Below are 17232 nucleotides of genomic sequence, written 5' to 3'. Positions count from 1 at the left end.
TTAGCAAAATATTTAACAGGAGGAACAGTATGATACTTCTTATTCTTAGTTCCATGATATTTCTTAGGTTGTGTCACATGCTTCTTGGTGTGTGTTATGTGAAAACTTTGTGCATGTGATGTGTGCTTAATATCATGGGAGTGGCCAAATTTAAATTGGTTATACAGAGGCTTGTATGATATTTTCATATCATCCACAGATTCAAGCTTGTATGGGATTTCACCCTCATAACCAATGCCAACTCTCTTGTTCCCAGACACAGCATATATCATAGAAGCTAGCTGACTTCTGCCAATACTTCTAGATAAGAACTTCCTGAAACTTAAATCATATTCTTTCAGAATATGATTCAGACTGGGAGTGGATTTTTCTGAATCAGAAGGAGATCCAACATTATTGGATAATTTTAAAACTTTTTCTTTTAATTCAGAATTTTCCAACTCAAGCTTCTTAGTTTCAAATTCAAATTGCTTTTTCAGCCTTTTGTATTTGATACTAAGATGAGCTTTTAATTCAAGAAGCTCTGTTAGACTGGAAACTAACTCTTCTCTAGATAGTTCAGAAAATACCTCTTCAGAATCTGATTCTGATGTAGATTCTGATCCATCATCTTCTGTTGCCATCAGCGCAAAGTTTGCCTGCTCTCCTTCAGATTCTGATCCTGATTCTGATTCAGAATCATCCCATGTTGCCATAAGACCTTTCTTCTTATGAAACTTCTTCTTGGGATTCTCCTTATGAATTTTCGGACACTCATTCTTGTAATGTCCAGGCTCATTGCACTCATAGCAGACAACCTTCTTCTTGTCAGATCTTCTGTCACCAGAAGATTCTCCTCGTTCAAATTTCTTTGAACTTCTGAAGCCTCTAAACTTCCTTTGCTTGCTTTTCCAGAGTTGGTTCACCCTTCTGGAGATCATGGACAGTTCATCTTCTTCTTCTTCAGATTCTGATTCTTCAGGATCTTCTTCTCTAGCCTGAAAAGCGTTAGTGCATTTTTTAACATTAGATTTTAATGCAATAGACTTACCTTTCTTCTGAGGCTCGTTTGCGTCCAGCTCTATTTCATGGCTTCTCAAGGCACTGATAAGCTCTTCCAAAGAAACTTCATTCAGATTCTTGGCAATCTTGAATGCAGTCACCATTAGACCCCATCTTCTGGGTAAGCTTCTGATAATCTTCTTTACATGATCAGCCTTGGTGTAGCCTTTATCCAGAACTCTCAATCCAGCAGTTAGAGTTTGAAATCTTGAGAACATCTTCTCAATATCTTCATCATCCTCCATCTTGAAGGCTTCATATATCTGGATTAGAGCAAGAGCTTTAGTCTCCTTGACTTGAGCATTTCCTTCATGAGTCATTTTCAAGGACTCATATATGTCATGGGCCGTTTCCCTGTTAGATATCTTCTCATACTCAGCATGAGAGATAGCATTCAGCAAAACAGTTCTGCATTTGTGATGATTCTTGAAATCTTTCTTTTGATCATCATTCATTTCGCTTCTCGTGAGCCTTACACCAGTAGCTTTAACAGGATGTTTGTAACCATCCAACAGAAGATCCCATAGATCAGCATCTAGACCAAGAAAGTAACTTTCCAGTTTATCTTTCCAGTATTCAAAGTTTTCAGCATCAAATACTGGTGGTCTAGTATAACCATTGTTACCATTGTATTGCTCAGCAGAGCCAGATGTAGATGCAGCTGGATTTGTTAGAACTTCACCAGCCATCTTTTACTGAAGCGTTTTTCTCTTCCTAAATCTTTTCTAAACACGGTTAAGTGCTTGCACCTTAGAACCGGCGCTCTGATGCCAATTGAAGGATAGAAAAACACTTAGAAAGGGGGGGTTTGAATAAGTGTAGTCTTAAAAACTTGAACGATAAAAATAAATTGCACAGTTATTTTTATCCTGGTTCGTTGTTAACTAAACTACTCCAGTCCACCCCCGCGGAGTGATTTACCTCACCTGAGGATTTAATCCACTAATCGTAACAGATTATAATGGTTTTCCACTTAGCCCACGACTAAGTCTTCTAGAGTATCCTGATCACAACCTGATCACTCTAGGAACAAATGCTTAGACACAAGCTAAGACTTTCTTAGAGTATCCTGACCACCACGTGATCACTCTAATTACAACTGCTTAGACACAAGCTAAGACTTCCTAGAGTATCCTGATCAACACTTGATCACTCTAGTTACTTACAAATTAATGTAATCAAATAAGAGTTTTACAATGCTTCTAAAAAGCTATAATCACAACAGTGATATTTCTCTTAACGTTTAAGCTTAATCTCACTAATATATTACAACAGCAATGTAGTGAGCTTTGATGAAGATGAAGTTTCTGAGCTTTGAATTTGAACAGCGTTTCAGCAAGTCTTTCAGAATAATTTCGTTCAGAATTGGTAACCTTGCTTCTCATCAGAACTTCATATTTATAGGCGTTTGAGAAGATGACCGTTGGGCGCATTTAATGCTTTGCGTATTCCGTACAGCATTGCATTTAATGTTTCACGCTTTTGTCAACTACCTCGAGCCTTGTTCACGCTGTGTCTACCGACGTTGCCTTTAATAGCTTCCAACGTTCCTTTTGTCAGTCAGCGTAGCCTGCCACCTGTACTTTCTTCTGATCTGATGTTTGTGAATAAAATATTTGAATATCATCAGAGTCAAACAGCTTGGTGCATAGCATCTTCTTGTCTTCTGACCTTGAAGTGCTTCTGAGCGTGATACCATGAGAACTTCAGTGCTTCTGCTTCTGATCTCAAGTTCTTCTGATGCTTCCATAGACCCATGTTCTGATTCTGCCTTGACCATCTTCTGATGTCTTGCCAGACCATGTTCTGATGTTGCATGCTGAACCTTCTGAGACAAAGCTTCTGAGCGCTGATTTGTGCATACTCTTTATATATTTCCTGAAATGGAAATTGCAATGTATTAGAGTACCACATTATCTCACACAAAATTCATATCCTTGTTATCATCAAAACTAAGAATATTGATCAGAACAAATCTTGTTCTAACATACCTAAGTATTTCTGGGCTGACGCGATTAGCACCGCGTGTTATGTTTTGAATAGGATAACAATACGTCCTACACTAAACAAAACTCCATATGAATTACTAAAGGGTAGAAAACCAAATGTATCTCATCTTCATGTATTCGGTTGTAAGTGTTTTGTATTGAACAATGGTAAGGATAATATTGGAAAATTCGATGCTAAAGCTGACGAAGGCATCTTTCTTGGTTACTCACAATCTAGCAAAGCATATCGGATATACAATAAAAGATTACTTATAGTAGAAGAGTCAGTACACGTGTCTTTTGATGAATCTTATACAAAATATGTCGAGAAAGGTCTTTCGTTTAATGGTGCAGGTCCATCTACTGAAGACATTGTCAAAGATAAGGAAGACGAGAATGAAACTATTGTGAAGAAAGATGCTGAGAAAAAGAAAGATGAGTCTCATGATGAAAATGAAAAAGAAAGCATCTCAAACAATGAAGAACTTACTAAGGCCTGGACAAATGTGAAAGATCATCCAATTGACAACATAATAGGGGACATCTCAAAGGGCGTTACAACACGCTCAAAGATAAGTAACTTCTGTCATCATTTTGCTTTCGTTTCACAAGTTGTGCCGAAAAACGCTAAGGACGCATTACTTGATGAGCACTGGCTAATGGCCATGCAAGAAGAATTAAACCAATTTAAACGGAATGATGTTTGGGACTTAGTCCCTCATCCGGGAGATCATCAAGTAATCGGCACTAGATGGGCTTTTCGTAACAAACTTGATGAAAACGGCGTTATTACTAGAAACAAAGCTAGATTAGTTGCCCAAGGTTATAATCAAGAGGAAGGTATTGATTATGAAGAGACATACGCTCCTGTAGCACGTCTCGAAGCTATTCGCCTCTTACTTGCCTATGCTTGTTCAAAAGACTTTAAACTATTTCAGATGGATGTTAAAAGTGCCTTTCTAAATGGCTACATAAATGAAGAGGTCTATGCCGCTCAGCCACCCGGCTTTGAGAATTACATGTATCCAACTCATGTTTATAAGCTGAAACGTGCTCTATACGGTCTCAAACAAGCCCCTCGGGCTTGGTACGAACGTTTGAGCAAATTTCTTCTTAGTCAAGGATACTCTAGGGGTAAAGTTGACACTACTCTCTTTATTAAAAGAAAAGATAAAGATGTACTCTTAGTTCAAGTTTATGTAGATGATATTATATTTGGGTCGACTAATGCAAAACATGTCAAAGAATTTTCTAAGCTTATGCAGAGTGAATTTGAGATGAGTCTCGTGGGTGAGCTGAATTTCTTCCTTGGCCTACAAATCAAGCAACTCAGTCATGGAACGTTTGTAAGTCAAACTAAGTACTGTACAGAGCTGCTCAAAAGATTTGGAATGAGTGAGGCAAAGGAGATTGACACACCTATGGCTACAAATACTAACCTAAACAAAGATGAGAAAGGTAAAGAGGTTGATGTGAAATTGTACCGAGGTATGATAGGTTCACTATTGTATCTTACAGCCTCAAGACCAGATATCATGTTTAGTGTATGTATGTGTGCAAGATATCAATCTTGTCCAAAGGAATCACACTTAAAAGCTGTCAAAAGAATTCTGCGATATCTACATGGAACTACTACATATGGCCTATGGTATCCAAAAGGCAACGAGTGTTATTTGGTAGGATTTTCCGACTCAGATTTTGCTGGCTGCAAATCCGATAGAAAGAGCACCAGTGGAACATGTCATCTATTCTCAAATTCATTGATAAGCTGGCATAGCAAGAAACAAGTATCGATTGCATTATCTACTGCTGAGGCAGAATATGTAGCTGCCGGAAGCTGCTGTGCTCAGATATTATGGCTCAAGCAACAACTCCTTGACTTTGGTATTAAGCTTGATCGTATACCTATCATGTGCGACAACACAAGTGCCATAAACTTGAGCAAGAATCCTGTTTTACACTCCCGAACCAAGCATATTGAAATAAGGCATCACTTCCTAAGAGATCATGTAGAAAAAGGAGACGTTATATTTGAACATGTAGAGAGCAAGAAGCAACTATCTGACATCTTCACCAAACCTCTAGCAACGGAGCAGTACTTCAACATTCGTAGGGAATTAGGGATATTAGATATCTCTAATTTGGGCTAATTACGTTTGTTTTCTTAAGTTTATTCCTCTACTTTATATATATATATATATATATATATATATATATATATATATATATATATATATATATATTGATTATTCTCAAGCTAACATTTCTTTTAGTATAAAGGAAGTTCATCATCAAACCAGGCATCATTCCACTTTGACGAGAGGATTCTACGAAATGATGACAAGACACCTACATATTGAGAAGGCGGTAACATGTTTGTTGTTCACTTCCAAAAATATTATTGATACTATGATATGCTATCAATTAACATGCTTATAGTGACTTCATACATATATCCCCCTTACTTGTATATCATGTATGTGTTTGGATCTTATGCTATATCTATTATACTATGCATGTTAGCGTTATATCTATTTTATCTCGTTACTCGCTTCTACTTTTCCTTTATTGTATTTCTTTTGATGTTGTCAAAGGGGGAGATAGGTGCTGAGAGTACGGGGGAGCTCAGTATGAAGGAGCTTAAGCTTACGCATACAAGTCCGGGGGAGCTCTCACTACTTGTTGCCGAAGCTTTTACTACCTGTTTGCCATCATCAAAAAGGGGGAATATGTGAATACAAGACCACACTCACAAAGGTGTTTTTGATCCATGGCAAACTCCACAAGCAAACAAGCAACAAGGCACAAGCAGAAGAAATCAAGGAAAAGCAATTATTGGCCACTCAAGACAAAGCAGGTCGACCTGCTCTGTATCTAGGTCGACTCAATACAAGTAAAACAAGAAGGATTCAGAAAAACAACAGACAGGTCGACCTACTCACAACCCAGGTCGACCTAAATTGGTGAAATTTACACATCCTACTGTTAGGTCGACCCACACAACAACTAGGTCGACCTAAACTGAAGAAAAGTCCCCAAAACGTATCTCAACAGGATTCTGGTCGACCTAAGCACTAAAAGAGGTCGACCTATTTGATCAAAAGTGCCAAAATTGCTGATCTGCTATGCTCCAACTGATCAGCTCTCATATATATTATCTAAGGTTCATTATTACAGTTTTCAACACCAACAACTGAAAGATACACAAAGGCTTCTCATCTTCGATCATCGACACAACTCCAACACGACTACACACAATCATTTTTGCGTTGAGGGTTTGCGTTCAAGATCGATAACGTCCATGGAACGGAATTGAAGATTCCTAGTGGGTGAAGATTTGTGGGGTTTTTGGTGAATAAAATCTGAGGGTTTTGTCCTCCAAGATTGGTGAATTTTGGGGGTTTTTATCAAGGGGCTTCATTAAGGATCCAGCTGAGTGTGAAGATTGAAGAACAAGTGTTCAAGCAATTCAAGACACTGCAGAAAGGGATCAAAGTGAAGCTCTTGGAAGACCTTGATCTGGCTCAAGATTAAGGGGGAAGAAGATTCAAAGGATCGACAAATTTGGTTTATTGTTTATCGCTTTGTTATCTTCTTTGTATAAACTGCTTTCAACATTAATGGAAGATTTCCCAATTTCAGTTTGGAATTGGGGGTAGACGTAGTCGTAGCGAGGACGATCGACGAACTGCCTAAACAAATATCGTGTTCTTGTCGCTTTTATCTTTTCATTTACGTTCTGTTCATATTTGGTTATAATTGCAAATTGATCAACGATTCGAGTGTTAAAATTGTGAATTAAAAACTTGTATAAACATCACAATTCATCACTGTCATACCCCAAAATTTGCCCTCATATATTTGCAAATGTTATTTTATTTCGAATAATTGACATAGCACAATTGGTAGGAATTTGAGGTTAAAAGGTACAAGAGCGAGAGGTCCCGGGCTCGAATCTCACTTCTGACATTTCTCCTTTTTTATTTGTTTTCTAACTTTATTTCCATTTATTCAAAAAATCATAAAAATTGCATTTTTTTTAATATTTTAATTTAATTTTCGCACTAATTAAATATGCATTTTTTAAAATAGTCAATTTTCACTTTTATGCATTTTTTAGTCAAAAAATCATCAAAAATCATAAAATATTAAAAAAATCCAAAAAATAAGTTTTTAATTTTATTTGTTCTATATTTAACATTTTTCACAACTTGGGTAACAAGGAAAGATCTTTTTAAGAAAATATTGGTTAATCATTTAAAAGATCACAATCAAATTATTTTTTATTTGAGCTTTTAATGAATAGTTAATATTTGATTTTTTTTTTTATTCCATATTTGTTGACCTAAGTTACACTATAAATATCACTAATTTTTACACATTAGGGATTCACAACATTTTCTAACCCTTATTCACAACATTTTCTAACCCTTATTCACAACATTTTCTAACCCTTATTCTCACACCCTCTCTCCCTATTCTCACAAACACAAGAACACTTCATAGCTTGTTGAAGAACAACAAGAACACTTTCAAAAAGAAACTCAAGAACTTACATCTTCCTCTCACGGTAGAACCGAGACGCACCTCTTTCCTCCACAAACCGCCATCCAAGCCCTCAGGTGGTGTTGTTTGTTTTTTTTATTTTTGTTAGTTTTTTTTATTGGTTCAATTGATGGCCAATGATTTTATATGAGGCCTCCCTTTACAAAAAGTTTTTCTCAATTTTAAATATTTCAAAAGGTTTTGGCCAATGATGATATCTGAGGCTTGTTTTTTTTTAATCATTGTTTTGGTCATTGTTGCTACATTTTAGTTTAAATTTATGTTTTTACGATCATAATCTTTTTTTAAACCCTTGGAAATTTTTGCCCTTTTAGCCATGATCTAACTTTCTGAACCTTTCTTTATTTCATGGGAAAATTTAGATTATATGAGGCCAAACTCTTTTTATAATATTTTTTATTTTGTTATTGTAACTATTATCATTACTAACTTTTTTTTATTATTATAATAATAATTATTATTATTATTACTCATTTTTGTTAATTACTTTTATTATTATTATTATTATTATTATTATTATTATTATTATTATTATTATTATTACTACTATTATTATTCTTATTTTTTTGCAGGTACCTCCATGAAGCACACACACCAAATCAGAGCTAAGTTATTTTTCAAATTTCTTTTTTTTTATTTTTTATTACATAAACTCCTTTCCTTTTTTCTTCTTTTTTAATATAATTTCTTTTTTACTTATTTTGTTTAAAACAAATTATTTTTATTAGCCATCTATATTATTTAATCGAAAACTCGTTTTTTCGTAATATCAATTTTTTTTCAATAATAATTTAATTAAGGTTTTTAGTTAATAATTATTTTTGGGGCTAATTAAATGTTTTTATGTCTTAAAACCCTGATTTCTTCATGATCATTAATCACTGTTAGGTAGATGTTGTCCATTAACTTAGTATCTTTGTAATGGTTGGGGATTGTAATGCACTAACATTTTTCTTCTTTGTGCCCAATTCTTTCAGGGTTAGCAACAGGATTTTACCTCCGACTACCAACCACACAGAATTCCAGCTAAGTATTTTTTTTAATAATAATTTTTATTATTTTTATGCATCAACAATTTTGCTTATTTTCTTTTCCTTTCTTTTTTTTTATTATTATTATAACTCTTTTATTTATATTTTTATAAAATAATTTCTATAGTAAATTTTAATCATTAATATTTAACCGAAAACCTGATTTTTCACAAATAATTGTTTTCTCTATATATATTAAAATTCGAATATACTTTTAATTAATTGATAAATTAGGATTAACCTTTATGTTTATTTTAACCCTTGTTCTATTTAATTGATTTCTTAGCCTTTTCATTAACCTTTCAAGGTTTCCGTAACATCATTTATTTTTTATTATTATTTGTCTTTTGGGTCACAATAAATTTTCTTTTATTTTTTTTAATCCATTAAGGGTTGTAGATCCTTCATACACTAAAATTATTTTCTTTTATGCAAATTTTCAGGGTTAATCAGTATCCTCCGACTACGCGCCATGGCAATTGAAAAGCTAAGTTCCCAATCCTTGTTTTATTTTATTTAAATATTATTTTCTTTTTTCCTTTTGCCCAAAATAGGGTTTGCTTCGAATAGTCAATACACTCACCCCTTATTTATTTTCCTCTTAATTTGCAGAGTCAACCAAGGGTTTGAGGAAGATCAAGGCATTCAATATACACAAATTAATTATTGCCCTCTATTATTTTCTGCTTTTCCCCTTTCCCGCAGGTGTTTATTGTAATAGCGTAGGAATTTTATTTTCTGCTTTTATTTTATTTTAACTGCGTGGTTAGTAAAATAGGGAGTGCAAGATTATGAATTGAACGTAGATCACCTAACTACAAGATAAATGTCATCGAAGTTAACACATGATTGTTGCACCCACACACCTTTAGGGTAACCCCTCTTGTTGCCTTATACTGTTGTCTGCCTATATTGTTGCCTATGCCTTAATTATTGTTGCCTTTAAATAGTCAAGTCCCTCGATCCCGAGGATACCTAAAGCAAACGTTGCCTTCAAAGTTATTGAAACTCCCTCGATGTTGCCTTATAAAAACAACTGTCCCAATTGCTAAGGTATCCTCGCCTGTTGCCTAAAGATTAAATGACTATTATATCCTTCCCTTAGACTACCTGCCCTCGTTATGGCAAGGGACAGTCTTATGGCGAACGATACTCTCGATGACCCTTAACATCCAATTGAAAGACTTCCTACCCTCTTATGGTATGGATAGACTCTTTCGCCCGAAAGGCTAAAAGAACGATTTTTTTCTAAACTTAGGGTAAGTAGCTTTTAAATTGCTTGCTCAATTCAAACTTAAAATTCAAAATCTTTTTCCCACTCTTTTCAAAATCAAAAAGACTACGCTTATTTACAAGCTAAAGTTCTTCTTCAAAGTTTTTACTTTTCACACCTCCTTTGAAACAATTCAAACAAAATGAGCTAAGCAATTAAGAGCCCATGGATAACCATGGATGCAAAGGGTGCCTTACACCTTCCCTTTGCATAATTTACCCCCCGAACTCAAAATCTTTTAAAAGGTCTTTTCCTGTTCTTTTAGCCTTTCCTAATTGGATAAAATAAAAGTCGGTGGCGACTCATGCTTACCGCGACATTTTCGATTATAAAAGTCAGTTCACCGTATTACAGAACTGGCGACTCTGCTGGGGAAGCTTTCGAATAAAAGAGGGGTTACCTTAGAGCTAGGATCACTTTAAATTTGTTTGACTTGTTTGCTTTATTTTTAAAGGCTGTTTTGGGTATTCTGCTGTGTGAAAGATCCTACACCCGGATCTAGTGTACCTTAGGTATGTGGCAAGAGACCAAGGAGACTGTACGACATGTATCGTTATGGTTGAACTGGTGGCCACCGTTAGTGCGACGCTTTGGTTTGTCCTGATGGCCCTTGAATATGATCGAGGAGACATTTGGCTACCGCGTGGTGTCATAAGCACTAATTCGCCCTTAGAACCCTAGTTGAACTTGACTTTGGCCTATAGGAAGTAGCGAGATAGCTGGCTTTGGATTCCTGACTGAAGCCGGTTGATACTCGATGCTACACTCATTGAGATTGGACTCTAGGGATGCTTTTGGCTGGCCGATCGAGTGCCATGTTGAGACAATGCCCGCGAGAAAGATCAGGGATATGAGCACCATAGAACCCGGTTACTATTCTAGGACAGGTTGAACCAACTAAACTTCAGTGGGAAGGGTACTTACCTACGAACTTCACGCAAGCCTTTAAACTTAAGGACAATTGTGTGACTTGTCTGTGCTTGCTACTAACCCTTTGGTTTCCTTGCAGGTTTTCCTTGTGGGGCTCACTGGTCCTTATTACCTTATGCTTTACCCTTCTATTTCCTTGCAGGATTTGCTTGTAGGACATTTCGTCCTTATTACCTTATGCTTTACCCTTCTATTTCCTTGCAGGATTTGCTTGTAGGACATTTCGTCCTCATTACCTTATGCTTTAACCTTTTATTTCCTTGCAGGATTTGCCTGTAGGACATCTCGTCCTTATGACCTTATGCTTTACTTAATGCATTGCATCTGCATGACATCATAACATCATAACATTACACGTCAACTAACCCTTTCAAGGATCTTAGGAATTTAGGGCTCATAATTTCAGGTGTCACCATCAAGGACTAAATTCTCATCAAGGGGCAAGAGGATTTACTTTCCTCTAGCCACACGTCTTCCAATTTAAAGGCACAACACATATCAAGGGGCAAGAGGATTTATTTTCCTCTAGCCATGTACCTTCAAATTCAGAAGTTCTCGAATCAGAGGCGATGACCCACTCGATATGGTGAGCTTGATTCTCAAAGAAAGACGTTCAAAGACAAAGTTCAGATTTCTTCAGACAAAGACGCGACAAAATCATTTTCTAATGTTGCTAACTAAAAGCCTAAAGATCCTTGAAAAGATTGCATTTGCATTCATAACATCACATAAAACTAATCTCACCTTTCAGGTCGACCAACCGGTCATGCAACTATCATCAACAAAATTAAATGCACCCTAAAGTATGTCTCTTTCAGATATGGTCTAATATATGACTCGTTCTGACATCCTTCATCAGATATAGTCTAACGTATGGCTCGTTCTGATTGTTCTCCTTCAGATATGGTTTAATGAATAACTCGTTCTGATTTCCTACTTCCAGCTATGGTCTAATGTACGACTCGTTATGGTATCCTTCATCAAATATGGTCTAATGTATGACTCGTTTTGATTGTTCTCCTTCAGATATGGTTTAATGAATAACTCGTTCTGATTTCCTACTTCCAGATATGGTCTAATGTACGACTCGTTCTGGTATCCTTCATCAAATATGGTCTAATGTATGACTCGTTTTGATTGTTCTCCTTCAGATATGGTTTAATGAATAACTCGTTCTGATGTCCTACGCCAGATACATTCCGGAAGCTCGAACCCTGGACATTTTGAAACACTCTTATCAGACGCACATTCTGGAAGCTTGAACCCCGGATACTCTGAATCTCTACAACGACGCAAGCCAGATGCACATAAGCGTCAATTCACCAAAATCAATATGTCGTCGGCTCAAACATTACAACATCTGTTGAAGATCAGATTGATTACTCCGAGGGATGCTCCTAAAAATTCTAACACCTCTAGCTATCAACCCAATGCGAGGTGCGCGTACCTTTCCAACATTCCTGAACATTACACCAACGATTGCTGGACATTGAAGAATAAGATTCAAGATCTGATCAATGACGGAGAAACAAAATTCAATCCTCTTGAAACTCCTGTGGTGATCGCCGATCCTATGCCTATTCATGCCAAGACTGATTGATGTCTAGACGGACGAACTTTTGGATCATTAGATCTGCTTTCATTTGCATGTTTCTTTTCTGTTTGTTTAAACACTCAAATTATGATAGACATTATCTATTTTAATAATCATCATCAGTGCATTGCATATGTTTGTCTTGAATAAATTATTTCGCTATCACTCATCTAAAATGCATCTTTACTTTGCATATGTTTTATGATACTCAACTCCTGCTAAAGCTGTATACCTTTTGAGGGAGGATGACGAAAACGATACCGCAACCTCATATAGTATGCTTTTGAGCGGACTATGCTGACGATGTACAGGCATTGTTTCAATTCCTAAACAGTGGAGATATAAGGATGTTAATCCCTCGTCAACCCCTTTGAGCCTAAGAAGTAGAAGTTTCTTTCTTGTACTAATTAAAACCCTTGATCATGACCTGGGGCAGGGTAGTTCTTAGTTAATTTGGCTGTGCATTCTATTTCAAGAGAATCATTCTGTACACCTTCCAACAAAGGTTTCAATCACAAGCGTTCATCCGCACACATCAAAGAAGTGTTGGAGATGTCAATCAAAAGACAATGATGGTTCATCAATCATCAAACAAGGCAGTCAATATCTTTCAAAAAAAAAATGAAAAAACATATATACAAAGAAAAGCCTGCTAAGCCAAAATCAAAAAGATGACTTAGACAAAAATCAAGGCATCCCGCTGACTGTAAGCTCAAAATAGACAGTTCAGGCAAAAGTTAGGGATATCAAAAGGATGAAAAAAGAGAGGTCAATAAATTCCTGAACAACACAATGTTGTGACTACCAAAAGGAAGAAGTGACTGCCATCTCAAAAGTTCTCTTTGCTTGTGAACCATCATCATTATCAAAGGTACAAATCCAAAAGTCTCTTGGAACCTGAATGCATAAGTTGAATTAACTGAGCTTAGGACTGAAGAACATCACGAAGAAGGGGATGGGTTTAAATAAATTTTGAGCTATTATCCTTTGTTTCTTAAACCGTGAACCAAGCCACGTTACAACCCTTGAAAGTCCTAACTGAAGCATGGTTAGTTCGAAAGCATACTGTCACCAAAAAAGGTATCATGACTCCTTAAGGTTTGCTAAAAATGCTGAGTTGATATTTCATTTTTACAAACATCACGTTGTTACAAATAACATGTTTTACAAATATCACACTTTTACATCTCCTGCTTTAACGTTTTTCAATAAAACTCAAGACAAATGTATGCATTGCATCTCATGAATTCATTATTAAACATATTCTGCTACATAATGTCAAATGTTAGCAACAGAAAGAATTTGCACAGGGTATAACTAATGACTAACAGTTATCCCGACAGACAAGATCATTCCAGAAGCAATGTCTCCTGCGTGTACAAGGGGCATGACATGTTTTGTCCAATCAATCTGGGGCAATCAAGTCAAGATTCCGAGAATCTCTCATGGATGCTCGAACAATCAGGGGCATGCATCCAAGAATATCTAAAGCTACTCCCCAATCGACGTGAGACATTGTCATGAGTCTATGATTACTAGGGGCATGCCGCCCAAAGTGCACATCTCATAAAGTCCTCGCGAGGCGAATCTTTCCAAAGTTCCTACTAACTGGGGCAAATCTATGCAAGTCCAGTTCAACATCTTGATCAATACACAGTGGCGTGTCCTGAATCAAGTAGTAAGTTACTATGATACTGATGGCAACTTTCAAGACACCCACATCTCCCCACAGAGCCAGGTTCATAAGATCATATCCCCACAGAGTAATCATCAAGAAGACGTCTTCAAACACTCTCGTCCAACAAAAGATGTAGATCCCCAACAGAGATTATATCTTCAACATTGTCATTTCTCCAACACTTTGCTCTTCTCCAAACATGGTTTATTAATATCTCTCATCCTCAGTCAGGGTACATCAAGTTACTGATCACCCCAAGCAGAAATCATAAATCCCCAGTTGAGCATCTCCAAGACGAAACCAGATATCAAAACTACAACGAAACAGAGACTTACTTTCCCAGTCAAGACTACATCATAAAGCATAGTTCATAAATCATATTCACATTCATACCTTGCATACATTACCTCATAAAAATCCATACATAACATACGAAGCTTCTCATTTATTTTGAGAGACTCATTATGTAATCCATGCATCATGACATTGCATAAATTTAATCTTACCTTCTGCAGAATACAGGTACAGACAAACGAACGAAAACTCCAACTTTCCAAGGTCTAATTCATCTACCACGAACGGTAATGACACGATCATTTCCAAGATCTAATTCGGTCACCACGAACGGTACTGACACGATCATTTCCAAGATCTAATTCAGCTACTACGAATGGTACTGACACGATCAACGCTCGAAGATCTAATTCATTTACCACGAACGGTAATGACACGATCACTTTCAAAGTCTAATTCAGCTACTACGAACGGTACTGACATGACAAAAGATCTAATTCAGATACTACGAACGGTACTGACACGATCAAATTTCAGAGGTCTAATTCTATCATCACGAACGGTGTGGACACGATCACTGGCCTTCCCAGTCTAATTCAGTCACTACGAACGGTGCTGACACGACAAGAGAATCTAATTCTATCATCACGAACGATGAAGACACGATTATCTCTTCAGATCTAATTCTATCATCACAAATGGTGTAGACACGATCATCTTTCCAAGATCTAATTCAAGTATCACGAACGATACTGACACGATCAATTCCCAAGGATCTAATTCATTTACCACGAACGGTAATGACACGATCAACGCGCAAACAACATCTTCTCAAAATTCAACTACCAGATGGCATCCACAAGCCCATCCCCGACAAAAGTCCCTACTTCAAATAGGGCAAATTTCTTGGTATTCTTATGTTCAATCATCTTCCACCTTCAGATACCGACTGGCGCACAGACCACTCTACATCTTCAGGTTTAAGATAATTGAACAGGGGCAGCTGTCATACCCCAAAATTTGCCCTCATATATTTGCAAATGTTATTTTATTTCGAATAATTGACATAGCACAATTGGTAGGAATTTGAGGTTAAAAGGTACAAGAGCGAGAGGTCCCGGGCTCGAATCTCACTTCTGACATTTCTCCTTTTTTATTTGTTTTCTAACTTTATTTCCATTTATTCAAAAAATCATAAAAATTGCATTTTTTTTAATATTTTAATTTAATTTTCGCACTAATTAAATATGCATTTTTTAAAATAGTCAATTTTCACTTTTATGCATTTTTTAGTCAAAAAATCATCAAAAATCATAAAATATTAAAAAAATCCAAAAAATAAGTTTTTAATTTTATTTGTTCTATATTTAACATTTTTCACAACTTGGGTAACAAGGAAAGATCTTTTTAAGAAAATATTGGTTAATCATTTAAAAGATCACAATCAAATTATTTTTTATTTGAGCTTTTAATGAATAGTTAATATTTGATTTTTTTTTTTATTCCATATTTGTTGACCTAAGTTACACTATAAATATCACTAATTTTTACACATTAGGGATTCACAACATTTTCTAACCCTTATTCACAACATTTTCTAACCCTTATTCACAACATTTTCTAACCCTTATTCTCACACCCTCTCTCCCTATTCTCACAAACACAAGAACACTTCATAGCTTGTTGAAGAACAACAAGAACACTTTCAAAAAGAAACTCAAGAACTTACATCTTCCTCTCACGGTAGAACCGAGACGCACCTCTTTCCTCCACAAACCGCCATCCAAGCCCTCAGGTGGTGTTGTTTGTTTTTTTTATTTTTGTTAGTTTTTTTTATTGGTTCAATTGATGGCCAATGATTTTATATGAGGCCTCCCTTTACAAAAAGTTTTTCTCAATTTTAAATATTTCAAAAGGTTTTGGCCAATGATGATATCTGAGGCTTGTTTTTTTTTAATCATTGTTTTGGTCATTGTTGCTACATTTTAGTTTAAATTTATGTTTTTACGATCATAATCTTTTTTTAAACCCTTGGAAATTTTTGCCCTTTTAGCCATGATCTAACTTTCTGAACCTTTCTTTATTTCATGGGAAAATTTAGATTATATGAGGCCAAACTCTTTTTATAATATTTTTTATTTTGTTATTGTAACTATTATCATTACTAACTTTTTTTTATTATTATAATAATAATTATTATTATTATTACTCATTTTTGTTAATTACTTTTATTATTATTATTATTATTATTATTATTATTATTATTATTATTATTATTATTATTACTACTATTATTATTCTTATTTTTTTGCAGGTACCTCCATGAAGCACACACACCAAATCAGAGCTAAGTTATTTTTCAAATTTCTTTTTTTTTATTTTTTATTACATAAACTCCTTTCCTTTTTTCTTCTTTTTTAATATAATTTCTTTTTTACTTATTTTGTTTAAAACAAATTATTTTTATTAGCCATCTATATTATTTAATCGAAAACTCGTTTTTTCGTAATATCAATTTTTTTTCAATAATAATTTAATTAAGGTTTTTAGTTAATAATTATTTTTGGGGCTAATTAAATGTTTTTATGTCTTAAAACCCTGATTTCTTCATGATCATTAATCACTGTTAGGTAGATGTTGTCCATTAACTTAGTATCTTTGTAATGGTTGGGGATTGTAATGCACTAACATTTTTCTTCTTTGTGCCCAATTCTTTCAGGGTTAGCAACAGGATTTTACCTCCGACTACCAACCACACAGAATTCCAGCTAAGTATTTTTTTTAATAATAATTTTTATTATTTTTATGCATCAACAATTTTGCTTATTTTCTTTTCC

At 35.3% G+C, this 17232-nt stretch overlaps 1 long non-coding RNA gene across 1 annotated transcript; it reads left to right on the top strand.

Annotated features, from left to right (window-relative positions):
- The first annotated feature begins 7423 nt into the window (after nt 1–7423).
- Nucleotides 7424–10223, top strand: LOC131653544 (uncharacterized). Its single transcript, XR_009299102.1, has 2 exons — nt 7424–7651; nt 8168–10223. It is a non-coding gene; the product is annotated as an uncharacterized LOC131653544 (long non-coding RNA).
- Nucleotides 10224–17232: the final 7009 nt, after the last annotated feature.

This window comes from Vicia villosa, linkage group LG2 (genome assembly GCF_029867415.1).
Source record: "Vicia villosa cultivar HV-30 ecotype Madison, WI linkage group LG2, Vvil1.0, whole genome shotgun sequence".
Lineage (NCBI taxonomy): Eukaryota > Viridiplantae > Streptophyta > Magnoliopsida > Fabales > Fabaceae > Vicia > Vicia villosa.
Note: the sequence above shows the minus strand (reverse complement) of the source record. Positions and strands in the feature narration are given on the sequence as shown.